The following is a 17590-nucleotide window of genomic DNA, read 5'->3' as shown; positions in this document are numbered from 1 at the left end:
TGCCATTACGGCTGAAAACTCAGAACATTTCTGGAAAGCAACTGATCTCTGGAAAAATTCCTAACAACTGCTGTGCTGGAGGTAATTTTAATTCCTAGTCCCAGAACCTGCTTTTCTAATAAAATCACTAAATGAGAATTTTATTTCAACAAGATCCTCTAACCTATTTTCAATCAGGAAGTAAACTACAAGGGATAGAGCAGATGTAACATAAGCAGGCAGGATTCCTTATTTTTACCTTAGTTATGCTTTTTGAGGCTAAGTTTTCTCAGTTTTCTACCGATTTAGAGGAGGAAAAGGGTCTTGGCTGAGAAGTGGGGCAGCACAGGTATAGGAAGTTGATTAAATAAATTCTGGAATGGTTTTCCTCAAACCACAGAATTCAAAATTTAACTTGGTTTTGCACAATCACATCACAATTTATGGCTTCCAAATTTTATTTCATTGCATCCTTTCTAGGAAATAGAGATGAAAAATCAAGACTTTCTAAAAGCAGAAAAAAAGGCAAAAATAAGTTTTGGGGAAGAGAATTAAAATGTAACAGAAGCAAGCATTTTCATGGCTCTTAAATATTCAAATCTGTCGGTCACTAACTAGGATTTCCTGCTTCCTTCCGATTTTGCTGCCTTTTGTTTTGCCATTTTCACTGAAGAGAGATCACAATGGGAGGAAGAAGGCCCTCTTTCTTAAATACCTACAATTATTCTTTTTTTTTTTTGTCCCCAACCGCGTGGCACGTGGGATCTTAGTTCCCCACCCAGATTGAACCCACGCCCCCTGCATTGGAATCGTGGAGTCTTAACCACTGGACCACCAGGGAAGTCCCCCTACAATTATTCTTCAATCATTCCCTCAATCTCTTGCTCCTTTTCATTTCTATCATTCTTGCTTTTAACTTTAAAGTGATGTCTTTTTTTAAAATGAAATATTTAACAATAATGATCTGTCTCCCCACTTAAAAAGAATTTCCAGTTAACATCATTCTAAAAATTTCTTTCATTCCCAGTCTGCTGTATCAATTGCTACATATAAAGAATGCCATTGCTTATTTCTATTTGATACTTAAAACTAACCTCTGATAATGAGAGGTCAAACTGATGCCTCCTCAAAAACAAATAGCAACACATTTCTGTAGTATAAAGACTGAGACAAAAGGTGAAATCTTGAATAATGATACTGTCATTCACTAGAATTTAACTCACAGCCCATTTGTAACTGTACTGCTTGACAGGTAGATCACGTGTCCAGGCACGGCATTCAATTCTGTCATCTGTTTCTCAATCTATTCTTCAGGATGAAACTCAAGCATTCTTTAGAACTAAGCAATAAATGACAGACAGGGGATACACATATTTAGAGACATTTCCAAAAGAAAGTGAAACGCTCTCAGTGGTGATCTTAGCACAGGAAAACAAAGATGCATAAAAAGGCTGTCCTAGGGGCCAAGGAAAAGGCTCATGTGCTCAGAATGCATGAATGATAGAAATTGGTATTCATTTAAAAGAGAGAAAGTTATCTGAATGCTGGCAGAAAAGTGAAGAAAATCCAAGGTTTAGAGAATGATTTTAATAACTGGGGTAACTTCATAGAATCTTACTTTTTTTTTTTTTTTTTTGTGGTAAGAGGGCTTCTCACTGTTGTGGCCTCTCCCGTTGCGGAGCACAGGCTCCGGACGTGCAGGCTCAGCGGCCATGGCTCACGGGCCCAGCCGCTCCGCGGTGTGTGGGATCTTCCCAGACCGGGGCACGAACCCGTGTCCCCTGCATCGGCAGGCGGACTCTCAACCACTGTGCCACCAGGGAAGCCCCATAGAATCTTTCTTAAATAGTTTTGTCAGAGCCAGAAGTATATCCTAAAATGGTCAATGTGCAAATAAGAAAACTGATTCTCTGATTCTGTGTGTACACATATGTATATCTATCTTTTTTTTTTTTAATGGAATGAGGATGGAGTCTGCCACTGAGGTCTACAAAAAGTCAGTTCTCTGGACCTGGCATAATATAATTATTTCTTTAGTAACCAACTGATGTTATCAAGATGGCCCAACGTAAGGTAAGGAATAAAAGCCATGTATCAATATAAACACACCCAATGGCCTGTTTGCAGGTTCCTAATAACAAAAAGCAGATATTGCTAAGTATAAAAAAATGAGAAGGGCATATACACCATAAATATCAAAGATTCATGAAAATCTAGAAGGGGTTCAAACTAGCTATCATTTATTCATTCAAAAGCATTACTAAAGAACTACTAAGTGCCAGGCAAAGCAGACACAAAAATAAAGACAATAGTCTTTTGCAAAAGAAGAATCTTTCTCTCAACTGTGTCAAAGAAAACCAGAGGTGGACAGTAGTTAAAGCAGTAAAAAATGGATTTTATTCAGGACTATTGCAATAGTGGCTAAGAGATCTCAGTATATAAACCAGGCTCAGTTTTCAATACACCATGGGCCAGTGGGAATTAACAGCCAAGGACCAGGGTGGAGTTCAGTGACTAGAAAATTACTAAGAGGAAACATAAGGGGTAAAGGGGATTCTGGTTAAACTAACCTAACAAGATTCTTGCTGATGACAGGCCAGGGTGATGAGACATCACCTGAGGGATGGTAGTAGATGAAGAACCTAATCAGATATGAGAGAGAACAGATACTGAGGGTGGGGGGCTCTTGCTAAACTGACTTAGCAAGGTTCTTGCTGAAATTCAGTTTTACAAGGAAGTACACAGATAAGCCTAAAAGAAGGTTCAGGAGCCTGACTAAAGTTTGGTTGGGAAAAGAATCCTTGTCATCTGGCATGAAAGATGCCAAGTAAGGGGTAAGAATGATGGCTTAATTTACAAGTTCAATTAGTCATAGGTTGATCAGTATACGTATTAGATCCCTTACTATTTCTCCTATTCTTTTTTTTTTTTTTTGCGGTACGCGGGCCTCTCACTGTTGTGGCCTCTCCCGTTGCGGAGCACAGGCTCCGGACGCGCAGGCTCAGCAGCCACGGCTCACGGGCCCAGCTGCTCCGCGGCATGTGAGATCTTCCCGGATCGGGGCACGAACCCGTGTCCCCTGCATCGGCAGGCGGACTCTCAACCACTGCGCCACCAGGGAAGCCCTTCTCCTATTCTTTATGGTCATTTATCAAATTATTTTACTAGCAATTCCAGAGTATATACGAGCACAAAAAAGATGGCTAAGTCTTGGTAAAAGATCTGACAAGGAAGACGTACGAAACTAATAACTACAATTTTACCTTTGGGATCAAAAAGTACATTTAATCATTAAAAAAATTCATTAATTCAGGGACTTCCCTGTTGGTCCAGTGGTTAAGAATCTGCCTTCCAATGCAGGGGAAGCGGGTTTGATCCCTGGTCAGGGAAAGAAGATCCCACATGTCGCGGGGCAACTAAGCCTGCGTACCGCAACTACTGTGCTCACACGCCTCAACTAGAGAGCCCATGTGCCACAAACTACAGAGCCCAAGCACTCTGGAGCCCATATGCAACAACTACTGAGCCCGCGTGCCACAACCAGAGAGCCTGCACACCGCAATGAAGAGCCCGCAAGCCGCAACTAAGACCTGACGCAGCCAAAAATAAATATATTTTTTAAAATTCATTAATTCACTGAACACTTTATTCAGCGCCTACCATATCTAGGCCCCAAAATTCAACAATGAATGAGACACACAAGATATCTGCCCTCATAGTGCTTACTTAGTCTACAAAGAAGAGACAAACACAAAGAAATTAATAAACAAAATCATTTTAGATTAATAGCAGATAATTGCTATGAAAGAAATGAAATCGTGATGTGTTAGTAACTAGAAGTGGACTACTTTTAGCTTCATGAATAAAAAGGAAATGGCTTTATTATCTGTGACCAAAAGGGGAATGGGGAAGAATATAGAGATCCAGTTAAAAACTTCTGGAAGCCTTTCCTTTCATAACACGGTTGATGTTCAATAAATATTTACTGATTTAATCTGAAGTAGATATTCAAGTATACTTTGCTGAAATTTTACACTTATCTTTCCAAGTTTTGCAGAAAGCTGCTGGGTCCACAAAACAATCACTATGCAGGTATTTACGCATTTAAAGCTATATGTATTTAAGACATATTTTAAATACATATTTATAACTACTTTGTGCCTAAGGTACTTTATGTGACTGCACCCAACCAATTCTATGCTTTTCCTATCATACAAATAACACAAAAGAAGCTCTACAGTTTTTGGTTAGACTGTTAAAAACGGGGAGAGGGGAGGTATTTGTCAAGTTAATTGACACTTAACTGACCCTTGAAAACAAAACCCAGACCAGAGCTTTTACGGTATATTTTCAAGTATAAAAGAATGCTTGCTAATCAAGGATGCAGCAGAGAGGGCACCTTAATATGGGACTTGTGGGAGTACATATATGGACAATCGTTTTGGAAAGCAATCTGGCAATGTTTATATTAAGTGTCTTAAAAAGTTTTACACCCTTTGAACAAATCATTCTTCTTTCAGGACTTTATTCTGAGGCTAAAACCAGAAACATGGACCATTTATATATGAAAATGTTCATCATAGTCATATTTATAACAAAAAAGGAAAAGGAATTAAATGTTTAAAAAGAATGGATAAATATAAATTAAGATATTGTCTTACAATAGATATATTTAAGTTGTTAATAGTAACCTTTCTGAAAGCTATTTAACAACATGAGAAAATGCTATACATTAAGTGGGGAAAAAAAGCAGGATACAAGCGGCTTCCCTGGTGGCGCAGTGGTTGAGAGTCCGCCTGCCGATGCAGGGGAGCCGGGTTCGTGCCCCTGTCCGGGAAGATCCTGCATGCGGCGGAGCGGCTGGGCCTGTGAGCCATGGCTGCTGAGCCTGCGCGTCCGGAGCCTGTGCTCCGCAATAGGAGAGGCCACAACAGTGAGAGGCCCGCGTACCGCAAAAAAAAAGCAGGATACAAAATTGCATATGCACCATAATTCCAAATCTATAAAAAAGCAAACAAAATAATAAGCATAGAACAAGATGAGGGAATTAACGTCAGATGTTAATAATGGTTATCTCTGGATAATGGTATTCCAGATGATTTTATTTCCCTCTTTCCACCTTCAGTATTTTCCAAAGTCTCTACAATGATCACAGATTGCTTTTTTTTTTTTTTTTTTTTTGCAGTATGCGGTACTCTCACTGTTGTGGCCTCTCCCGTTGCAGAGCACAGGCTCTGGACACACAGGCTCAGTGGCCATGGCTCACGGGCCCAGCCGCTCCGCGGCATGTGGGATCTTCCCGGATCAGGGCATGAACCCGTGTCCCCTGCATCAGCAGGCGGACTCTCAACCACTGCGCCACCAGGGAAGCCCACAGATTGCTTTTAATAAATCAAAAACTTTATAATATAACTTAATAATAAAAAGAATACTGATCTGCATGACTTAAAAAAAAAACATGTCTGAGTTTAAAAAAAAAAAAAGGCCCGTATCTGCTAGACTATTCCGTTTTTTTTTTAAGATTTTTTTTTTTTTTTGATGTGGACCATTCTTAATGTCTTCATTGAATTTGTTACAATATTGCTTTTGTTTTATGTTTTGGTCTTTTGGCTGCAAGGCATGTGGGATCTTAGCTCCCCAAGCAGGGATTGAACCTGTACCCCCTGCATTGGAAGGTGAAGTCTTAACCACTGGACCACCAGGGAAGTCCCTCTGCTAGACTACTCTAAAGCACTAAACAGTATAGTATTTAAAAATTATACAAAGTTGTTCACTCTCTACTACAAAGCAACAGAACCACAGAACCAACTGACAAAGTTCAAAATGAACTACCAAAAAAATCTTTCTAAAAATGTAAACTAATAGCATCAAATAGAAACAGACATGGTGGAAACTTAGATTGATACACAGGGTAAATCAAGCATTTCAAGATAATTCCTTATTAGTTACCCTCAAGGACCCGTTTTCAGAATCCACAAATGCTGCCTAACAACAAGTAGTACTTATATTAAACACTTAGAAATTGCCCCAACTGTCCAACACAAAGGGAATAAAGAGAGTTGAAACCAAGCTTAGCAGGTACTGAATGCCTTTCAGTGAGCTACAAATACGCTAAAAAATTTAGACCGGCACCCAAACAGAGCTCTACAGGCCCCATTCCCCTATGATATTAAAAAGAAAAAAATTATATATAAACAGTTCTCTTCCAAAACCATAACTTTGGATACCAACTTTCAGACTCTTAGATAATTTAGCTGCTGCTAAGCAAAGAGTACAAACACTGAAGCTCTTCACCATAGCAGCCTCAACATTTTATTCTCCATAAGATACTCTGTGCTCCTGTGACTTGCATTACATCTAGAACACTGACTTTAGGAAAAGATTCCAATAAACCTATGAACAGTGACACTATAATGAAGGTATGTTAACCGCAGAAAACAAAGAAGACTCATGTTTTACTAGGCAGTAGATTATTTAGGAATTGAAATTTCTGTTCATAAATTCTGGGTTCATTTTCCACTGTAGTATTTAGCATAACAACAGTTTAACACACTATTTCATTAGTAGGTAAACCAAATGCCCCAAAAGGATTACATAAAAAGCATAGGGCTTCCCTGGTGGTGCAGTGGTTGAGAGTCCGCCTGCCGATGCAGGGGACACGGGTTCGTGCCCCGGTCCGGGAAGATCCCACATGCCGCGGAGCGGCTGGGCCCGTGAGCCATGGCTGCTGAGCCTGCGCGTCCGGAGCCTGTGCTCTGCAACGGGAGAGGCCACAACAGTGAGAGGCCCGTGTGCCGGTAAAAAACAAAACAAAAACAAACAAACAAAAAAGCATATATAAGTCTATAACCTTTAACTAATTAGCCTTTTGTAAAGCACTTTGCTAACAGATTGGAAAACTGAGGTAGAGAGTTAAGAAAAAAAATGCAAAAGATGAGTCAAGAGGTTGAGGTTGGACTGAACCCTAGTTACCTGTTCTCACACACCCCAAAGAAGATATAAAAATGGACACTGTATTTTTTTATAACACCTGAAAGTTGTATGACAACTTGCATATTGTATGACTACTCCTAAGTAAATCATGTATTTCCAAGTTTACACACAATAGGTGTTTATTATATGTTTATTATATAAACGAATGTCCAGAAATATGAACTTGAGGGACTATAATTTCTTGGAGCATTATTTTTGTCTAGGAAAATTAAATAATGTTGATAGTTTGAACATTAAGTATATTTTATTATAATTGGGCTTCCCTGGTGGTGCAGTGGTTAAGAATCCACCTGCCTGCAGGGGACGTGGGTTTGAGCCCTGGTCCGGAAAGATCCCACATGCCACAGAGCAACTAAGCCCGTGCGCTACAACTACTGAGCCTCCACTCTAGAGCCTGTGAGCCACAACTACTGAAGCCCGCGTGCCTAGAGCCCGTGCTGCGCAACAAGAGAAGCCACCGCAATGAGAAGCCTGCTCACCGCAACTAGAGAAAGCCCGCTCACAGCAACGAAGACCCAACACAGCCAAAAAATAAAAATAAGTAAATTTTTTTAAAGTATATTTTATTATAATAATTTTTAAACTCATAATCCAGTTATAGTATAAATCAAGAATTGGTAAACTCCAGCCCATGGGCCAAATCTAGCCTGCCACTTGTTTTTATATGGCCCACAAGCTAAGAATGCTTTTTACATTTTTAAATGGTTGAAAAAAAATCAAAGGAAGAAAATTTTGTGACATGTGAAAACTACATGAAATTCAAATTTTAGTGTTCATAAATAAAGTTTTATGGGAACACAGCCATGCTTATTCTTTGCATGTTGTCTCTGGCTAGCTACTTCTGTGCTACAATGCCGGAGCTGTAGTTACAACAAGTGACCTCATGCCTGCAAAGCACATATTTACCATCTGGCTTTAGTTTGCCAACTCCTGGTATTTATGGTAACTATTATTAATTAAAATACAAGGTTAAGATATCCCAATTATGACAAATGTCAGAGTGATTGTTAATTAAGGACTTTTGTTATGTGACTATTCAAGTACTAATTTTTCATCTGACTTCTCGAAATTTAGAAATTAGGTTTTCTTAAAACATGATTGATTAACCTACCTCTATAGTTCTCAATCTTTAGCATATTCATCTAGGCTCCATGTAAAAATACAGATTCACAGGCCTCCTGGATTCTCTTGGCTTTGGGGCCCAAGAATCTACACTTTAAAAAACACCCTTGGTAATTCTGATGCAAATGGTCAGTAACCTACCCTTTGAGATGCACTAAATGGTTGGATATTCCTCCCGTATGGTAAACAACTGTATTTTTCAAGTTTGGTACCATAAGACATCAGTGCTCAAAGTGGGCTCCAGGGATCTCTACAGATCCTTGAGACCCTTTCAGAGGGTTCATGGGTGTTCAAATCATACAAGGGTAAAAGATCTATTTAAGGGGCAACATAGGCCAATTCATTTTTATGTAACAGAGTATTAAAAGTTCACAGATGTGGTATCAGATTCTACACAATAGCTAACCTTTAAGAAACTATCACTTTTCAGATTTTGACGTAGTATCAAAGAAGAAAGATTATCTACAATTATCTGAAAAGAATCTTTCCTTTTCCTATTACATATCTGTGTAAGCACAGGTTTTCTTCGTATACTTCAACCAAAACAACATATTGTAACAGACTGAATGCAGAAGCAGATATGAGAATACAGCTGTTTTTTATTAGCCAGACATTTGATGTTCTTCCCCCAATTTTTTTTAAAACTATAGATAGCTATTTATGTTGTTATTTTTTTGTGTGTATGTTGTTATTTTAAAATAAGCAAATAAATATTTTAAAATTTTCTCCATTTTAATTTCTAATATACTAAATATTAATAGATATAACCATGATAAGCAAAAGCTCTTTGGAGTTCTCAATAATTTTTAAGAGTATAGAGGGGTGGGTACTGAGACTAAAAGCAGTTTGAGACCCACAGTTTGAGAAATAAACAGTAGAGTGCCCTTAATTGATCAAAGGGAAAGTTAAAGTTAATTTCTGGATTTCAGGCTCAGGCATGCAGGGACAGGTTTCAAAGAACAGAACCGGCTTAAATAGACCAAATAGTTTTGCAGCAAATGACTGAAAACAGATGGGAGTGAGAATTAGGCTGAATCATAAGTTAGGCAACACATGGCCAAAGCTTAGAACCTATATGGAAACAGCTTCATACAGGCAACTACTAGACTAGAACTTTCTCTCCAGGCTTTTGGAGGATTCAAGGAACTATTCTGAGCTATTCTCAGAAAGGCTAATAAAGCAAAAACAAAGAAGCAACAACTTGCTAAAGTGATATCAGGAAGCTGAGTTAGAAATAACTAGAGAACTAATACCTATCTGTGTTTGGCCTCAATATGGTTTTAGAAGTAAAAAAATTCCTGGAAACTGGTAGGCTGTCAAAAATCTAGTGTTGTGTTTTGGTTTTTTGTGTACTCATTTTCAGATGAAGTGAAACAGCAAAGCAATAGCAATCAACCCCAAAACACTGATCTTTAAGGATAAATTTTAAACCTTCATGGACTTAATTTAAATAGGCTGCAAACAACAACAAACCTGATAGACTTTAACATTAAACCCCAGTATGAGTTTGGTCCCAGATAGGAAATAGCTACAATATCCCACAATGATAATCATGGAGATGCTTAGAAATTCTCAAGAAAAAAATCTATTTTCTAAGACTGTCCACATACTGGCAGCACAGCGACCTACCTGGGGTATTCCAATGCTCACTGACTTTCAAAAGTCCCTAGCATAGATATGTAAAATATTAGCAAACTAATGCTTGACCAAAACTTAAAAAAAAATTTAAATGGTGCTACGAAAGACATGTTAGTACCAGAAATATCGGAAAAACCATGTTAAATAAAACTAGGATGGTGTTACTCAAGTTTGATAGCTTAAACATTACTGGCCAGAAACTTGGTGCCAACACAAATCATTTACAGCAATCGTATGTTATATTCAATTAGTCATCCTGTTTTTATAATAAAGTCAGGCATATTCCTATTTCAAAAAGAATGGTTATGCTCTATTTTTTACTTTTCTACTACATGGTAAATTTTAAGCCCCAAATAAAATGCGGCCAATTTAGAACATAAATCTCCTCTGTCCGCTATGTCAGAAAGAGGCACTATATCAGATAAGAAGATATTAGTAAGTAATTCTACACAAAGAAAACAAGTTGGGTTTTGTGAGAAGGTGAGGAGATGACAGAACAAAACTATTCCCATGAAGGCCCCAGCCACAAGCTCACAAAGTAACTTTTCAAGCTAAATCTTGGCTCTTGTTAGACTTTCACAAATTGATATTTATTAAGGATAAATGCAGTATTGAATTAGAGAAACTTTTTGCACAGTCAGGTTTCAAATATATGAGAACATTCAGGATTAAACTCACCGAAAGATGAAAAGAAGCTAACAAAGTCATGAGTTTGTAATGAGTTCTATTCTCCTTCATGACACTACTGTTGTAGCTCACCTTTGGTTTAGTTGGGAATCTTTCCTAGATGTCTGCTTACAAAGTTTTAAAAACTAGGTAGTAAATTTGTCTTTTCATAAAACCTTTCCTGGGCTTCCCTGGTGGCACAGTGGTTAAGAATCCGCCTGCCAATGCAGGGGATATGGGTTTGAGCCCTGGTCCGGGAAGATCCCACGTGCCGCAGAGCAACTAAGCCCATGCGCCACAACTACCGAGCCTGCACTCTAGAGCCCGCAAGCCAAGACTACTGAGCCTGTGTGCCACAACTACTGAAGCTCACATGCCTAGAGCCCGTGCTCTGCAACAAGAGAAGCCACCGCAATGAGAAGCCCACGCACCACAATAAAGAGTAGCCCCCACTCGCCGCAACTAGGGAAAGCCTGCACGCAGCAACGAAGACCCAACACAGCCAAAAATAAATAAATTTATATATTAAAAAAAACCTTTCCTGAATTTTACCATTCATCCTTCCTCTCTAAGGAAGCTATGCAGTATATGTTTACTTTCAAAACTGAACTGAATTTTGCTTCACTGTATACAGGCAGCGAGAAAATTATTCAGATTTCTTTTTTTTAACATTTCTCAACAAAAGGACAAACAGGAGAAGGAAAGGAAACAAAATACTATGACTTAACAGAAAGAAAAAAAACCACCACATTCTTTCAACACAGTGTCCACCAGGGAAATTCTGAAGAGAAAATGTCATGATAAAATATTTTAAGACATAAAATGACCCCAATGCAAAATATTTGTTGTTGTTCATTTGTTTTGTGTTTAGCTCAAAGGAATTATTATTTCTTATCATTTGTGTTCCTTACTTTTTGTTTATCCATTCCCACTGGGTCAGTAGAACCATTTCAATTTCTTCCTGATTTTTCAATAGTAAGTTCCTTGATCTGAGCCTCTACTTACGAATGTTTAGATTGGAAAGGACCTTGGGGGTCATCAAGTCCATCCTTCTGCTTTCCAGGAGAATTCATAACTACAATCTCAGATGGATGAGAATGTGTCAAAAGAAAATGTACAAACATTTCCATTCACAATTTGCAATTTTCTAAAAATGAAAGTAAAAATTAAAACCTCAAAAGAGGAAGGTGCTTTAAAACTGCATTTATCAGCTAAAATTGCTCAAACATAATTCAACTATCAGGCTAAAATTAACACAGAGGAAGGTTGTTGGCTGCCAACATAAAGTCTTTATTTAGTCCCTAGAGATGTCTTCTGATGTTTTATTTTATTTGTAAGCACCATTTTACCTTAAGCACATAGCATGACAAACTTAGATCACCACACCAATAAACTACAATTATAAATAGCAATGATATATATATATATCACCAGGAAAGCCCTGGGCAATAGTTTAATTCTTTGATATGTAACTTAAAATGTTCAGGGAATGATGTTTCTTCCTAAAGGAGTTTCCAAAACAGAATTTCATCTGATGACAAAAAACATACAACTATGAGGAAACACTATTAAATCATTCTAAAATTTTTTTTTTTTTTTTTTTTAAAGAAAACAGGACCAGGGCTTCCCTGGTGGTGCAGTGGTTGAGAGTCCGCCTGCCGATGCAGGGGACATGGGTTCGTGCCCCAGTCCGGGAAGATCCCACAGGCCGCGGAGCGGCTGGGCCCGTGAGCCATGGCCGCTGAGCCTGCATGTCCAGAGCCTGTGCTCCGCAACGGGAGAGGCCACAGCAGTGAGAGGCCTGCGTACCGCAAAAAACAAAAAGAAAGAAAGCAGGACCAGAGGTCTTGGAAGTGGGGAAAAAATAATACTTAGAAAAAACAGGGGCCAGGGAAGGTAGAGTCCAGACACTATATTCTGATGAAATATTGTTTCCCAGGAAGATTATAAAATGAATTATTAAATAAATGGCTTATGAACCACTGGCAAGTAATGCAGTGATCTATAAATACTAGCATAAGAAAGCTAAATAGTAACTCATGTCTAACTTCACTTTCTTCATATGAAATATAGGTTAGGTAATAAAACAGTAGGTGGATTCATAACTGAATTTTACCCAAAAGGTTCATTAATGGATTAATATCAACTTAATGATAGTGTGCTGATATTACATAGCATTGTTCCACCCTTGTATATTTTTACCAGTGACCTAAAACAAAAACATAGGTGTCATGTTTATCAAATTTAACTATCAATGACAGAAAGATATGAGGAATGGTTAAGAGGCTAAAAATAACAAGCAGATGTAAACTGGTATATAGAGAATGGATAAACAACAAGGTCCTACTGTATAGCACAGGGAAATATATTCAATATCCTGTGATAAGGGACTTCCCTGGTGGTCCACTGGTTAAGACTCTGTGCTCCCAAAGCAGGGGGCCTGGGTTCAATCCCTGGTCAGGGAACTAGATCCTACATGCCACAACTAAAGATCCTGCATGCCGCAACGAAGATCCCGCATGCCACAACTAAGACCCAGTGCAGCCAAGTAAATAAATATATTTTTAAAAATCCTGTGATAAACCATAATGGAAAAGGATATGAAAAAGAATGTACATATATGTATAACTGAGTTACTTTGCTGTACAGCAGTAATTAACACATTGTAATTCAACTATACTTCAATAAAAAATAAATTTAAAATAAAAGGCTAAATAACATTATCAAGCTAAAACAATAAACCAAAACTAACAAGATGACAATTACAGGGATAAACACAAATTCCTCAATTAAAATTTAAAAATTAATTATATAAATTAATGTGATCTTAGGCTTTAAGAACAGAGGTATTGAGAGCAGTGAAAAAAGAGGCCCTACTCTCCCCTGTACTTTGTATTGATCAGATTATATCTGAAATGTTATATTCAGATCTAGATAAGAAACCCTAAAAACTCAGGCAACTAAGTTGATAAGGTGACTGAACTTTATTAAAAATGTCACTTAAAGAATGGTTGAAAGAACGTGGGATATTTACCCCAGTAAGAGAAGCCGTAACAGAACATAACTGTCATCAAATATTTGAAGGGCTACCATGCTGACAAGGAATTACCTTTATTTATTGTAGCTTCAGATGGCAGGAGTAAAGAGTTTCACAATGTAAAGAATGTTCTAAAAAGCAGAGCTCCAATAACGGAACAGGGTATCTATGAAGTAGGGACCTCTTCCTTACAGCATTCAGAAATTAAAAGACCACCCACCAGACATTCCAAAATGATGCATTTTCACACTTCATGAATATATCAATACTTGATCCTAAAATAAGCCTATTAGGGGAAGGCAATATTCAAAATGGGAGGCTTAAAAATTGTTTTATTTGACATGTTTCTAGAGATGGAAGACTTTTTTCATGAACTCTAAAAGAGAAATAATGCTTTTTCTTTTTAACTGAATGCTGCGTTTGTTTTTCTCAAAGAAACAACATATGCACCTTAACTTCAGTACCTTTATCAAGGGATAAGAAGCAACTGTATGCCAGTCTGCCAACTAGTTTCAAGAAGAGAGCTGTTTTTATTAGACATGTACATGGCAATGCTATTTGCTCCACCTAAAACTTCCTTCCAAAAAGGCTCCTCCTCATCAGACGTGGAGAGGAGGCTGCTGTAACACTGACTCCTTCCTACTGCAGCCTAGAAAAACTAACTCTTGACATGTACAAAACAATAACTTGTGAGAACTTCAGAGCAGCTGTGTTCAGGCAGAGCCAGGGACTTAAAGCAGCAGCTTGAGAGTAGGATGAAAAAACAAATTTCATTTTGGGTTGGAAGCAGGGAGAAGAAAGATAAAGGAGATATACAAAAACAGTCTCTATTAACATTTAAAAGCCATGGTAAACAAAAATGCTTAAGAGTTACAACACTGAAACTATCACAGGATGTAACCTTTGATCCACAAGTTTAAAATGAGCAGTGTTCCTCATTCTCTAGCTTTCTGCTAGGTGTTAACACTGAGATAGTGCCCAAGTCAAAGCCATCACAAATTCTAGGATGGAAGAATAAAACAAGGAACTTTGCTCTCTCATTGGATATTTTTTTGTGCTGCTGCCAGGCAAACTGTGAAAATGTCTGAATATCCAATAACAATGCTCTCAATGTGAAATACTGGAACCCAATTAAGTAATTAATGCTAAAAGGTCAGTAATTAATTGGTCTCTATGTGCTGCAGGGGTAACCTCCTGGCCAGGAGGACAAATGGCTGCTGAATACCAAAGGTTAATACAAAGTAACATACTCTGGTTTCTCCTCATGTAACACCTTTACCGGTATATTTCAGATGTTATTTTGCTTCCAAAAGTAAGAGGAGAAGAAAAAGAATGTAAAAGACAAATCTATGCAATAGCAAAGAAGTCATTAATTAATTGGCTGTATTAGCTCATTATTAAATAATACACAACTATCAAACAAAGGGCAAAGACTTGTCCCTTTTTTGTACAGAATTAAGAACTGGTAAGACTACTTAGTATAGCTGCCAAACTTTTCTTTAGCTTCCTTTCTCACAGACGTGTTACATTTCGCAATAGTCTCCACTTACCTTAAAGTATCCTCCATGTTTAAGTACAAATTGTGTTTGATTTCCCCAACCCTTGCCCCCAAGATATCAATATTATGACTTATCTTTAGCTTCTGAATCGGAACACAAAGGAAGAAACTGAAAAATTTTCACTTTCCTGAAATACGTGCCCATTTTATTTACACCATTTAAAAAAACATAAGCTAACTAAAACTAACTGCAACCATTCATTTAGCAACTCTTCAAGAATACGAGTGGGTAAGAAACACATTTAACAAAACAAACCAGTTTAGTACATTTTTCTGTGCTTAGAATACCTATAAAGACCTATGTCTCTGCAAGAATTATTTATACTACTGAAAAGTTTTTAAAAGTAGGAATCAAGTGAGCTTGCGGAGAAAACTCTGCACACCCCTACAAACCTACACTTACTATGACACAACCCTCAAAGATACTAAAACACCCTCTGATAAGTAGAAAACAAACTTTTACAGTTAGGAAAGCAGCAACGCGGGGATATGGGGAGAAGGTGCCCTGGGTAGTAAACACCCCAGTCACAGAACATAACAAGCAATTCAGAGCAACGTATAACTCCCGATGGAGCTCCAACTTGGCCGCTTAAGTCCCAAGCCCCCATCCCTGAGTTGAGGAAGAGATGAAGTGCAGAACAGGAAGAGAGAGAGAAAGGAAATCTGAGCAGAAGTGATGAAAGTGTTCTATTTTTCTCCTTCTCTACCCCTATCCCAACTTTCTTGCAGGCTGGTCACCAGACTGGGTGCCATATCCACCAAAAGCCCTAAATCCATTTCCCAGGCTTCTTCTGATACCTAGGCTAAACACCTGTACATATGAGCCGTCTCCTAACCAAACACCTCCCCTTACCCTTCTGGATTCCCCCATACCCTTCCCAAAGTGATACCTCTTGGCCACTAGCCCACCTCTACGAAGTCTTCCTAAACTCGTTCACTTAATTTTCTCCATATCCATACTTTCTCTCTGATATCATGTCCCTGGTCCTCTTTTTTATAATTCAATCGAAATGTCATGCTCTCACTTCCACTTACTCCTCCCTATCTTCCCAGCGAAACCAAATACCATGTTTTCACCTACTCATGCCCACCTCCTGCCTATTACCCCTGATTCTTCCAATGCCAAGCCTCTAACCCCACTCTTTGAAGAAGCTCTGGGTCTTCAACCAGTTTAGTACCCCCACCCTTTCTCCATTCCACCCCATTACAGGATCCACTAGACTTCCATTCCCTCAGGATTCAACTCCCCTCTCCTTGCCACGCCCTGTGCCCCCCGGGGCTACTTACCCCCAAGTTCTCCCCACACTTCAGGCCTCTGGCCCCGCCTTCCCCCCAAAGGAAGGAGGCGGGAGGAAGGAGAGAAGAGGGGCGGCACTCCGCAAGGTAAAGATGACCTCCCATTAGTGCTCGTCGCCGCCAATCGTAACTTCCTTCTCTCTTATTGGTCGGCGTTGGCCCATGCCCCACCCTCTTCCTCAGACAGGGCCCAGCCACCGCCTCAGCGCCCCCGTCCAACACACACTGGGAGGGGAGACCCCGGCCTGGGACACTGGGACTGGCCAGAGTTGATGGGGAGACTCCCGTCAGATCATGGACTAGTTAATATTATCTGGACTCACCCGCTGGTAGCTCCGTCGCCTCCCGCCCGCCCGCGCTCGGTCCCACAATCTGTCTCCAGCTCCTTCTTTCCCCCCTAAGCGGAGCAGATACTTTTCTCTCGTCCGGCCAGGCGCGCTCACTTCTCGCGAGATATGGAGAGGAGTTGGAGGAAGGGCGAGATCCGCAGGGCCTGAGTCGGAAAGGGGCCGAGGGGCGGGGCTCCGGAAAAAGAAGGGGCTGGACTTTCGGTGGGCAGGGCTAAGGAGGGAGGCTGTAAGAGTTTCTAATCGCTGGTCGCACGTGTTCGGCTGCGGAGTTTAAAGGGAAAAAAAAAAAGAAAAAGGAAGAAAGGGACTCCTTACAGGTGCCTGTAGCAATGGAGATCCAAACGGTTCTCATACTAGAGAATTAGATTATTTCAAAGTAGCGCACTTTAAAAACGAGACAAGGTTGTACCTCAGTAAAACTTTATTTAAAAAGAGCGGGGTGGGGGTCTTCCCTGGTGGCGCAGTGGTTGAGAGTCCGCCTACCGATGCAGGGGACACGGGTTCGTGCCCCGGTCCGCGAAGATCCCACGGAGCGGCTGGGCCCGTGAGCCATGGCCGCTGAGCCTGCGCGTCCGGAGCCTGTGCTCTGCAACGGGAGAGGCCACAACAGTGAGAGGCCCGCGTACCGCCAAAAAAAAAAAAAAAAAAAAAGCGGGGGAATTCCAGTGGTTAGGACTCCGCGCTTCTGCTGCAGGGGGCACGGGTTGGCTCCTTGGTCCCAGAACTAAGATCCCGCAAGACGAGCGGCTCCGCCAAAAAACTTTTTTTTTTAATTAAAAAAGTGGGGGAAAAACCGAGACAGCTACATAAGATGATTCAGTGTTCCAAACAGTCGAATAGTTGCATTTTCTTCTTTGCTCTTACAGTAGCATCACTGGCCGTAATCTCTGCTGTGTGTCTGTATATGGGGATGGGGTGTGGTAAAAGTTCAACCGCAGGAACTGGCGACTT

At 39.7% G+C, this 17590-nt stretch overlaps 1 protein-coding gene across 2 annotated transcripts in view; it reads right to left on the bottom strand.

Moving 5' to 3' along the window:
* Positions 1 to 16733, bottom strand: part of LOC136130536 (cyclic AMP-dependent transcription factor ATF-7) — an 86425-nt gene extending 69692 nt beyond the window's left edge. The window contains exon 1 of one of the 2 annotated variants that reach the window (XM_065887001.1): positions 16613 to 16733. The gene's annotated coding sequence lies outside the window, so the exon portion shown is untranslated. The remainder of the gene's footprint in view (positions 1 to 16612) is intronic. The other variant, XM_065887003.1, reaches the window with a different exon arrangement.
* Positions 16734 to 17590: the final 857 nt, after the last annotated feature.

This window comes from Phocoena phocoena, chromosome 11 (assembly GCF_963924675.1).
Source record: "Phocoena phocoena chromosome 11, mPhoPho1.1, whole genome shotgun sequence".
Taxonomy (NCBI): Eukaryota; Metazoa; Chordata; class Mammalia; order Artiodactyla; family Phocoenidae; genus Phocoena; species Phocoena phocoena.
The sequence above is the reverse complement of the archived record's forward strand: the minus strand, read 5'-3'. Positions and strand labels throughout refer to the sequence as shown.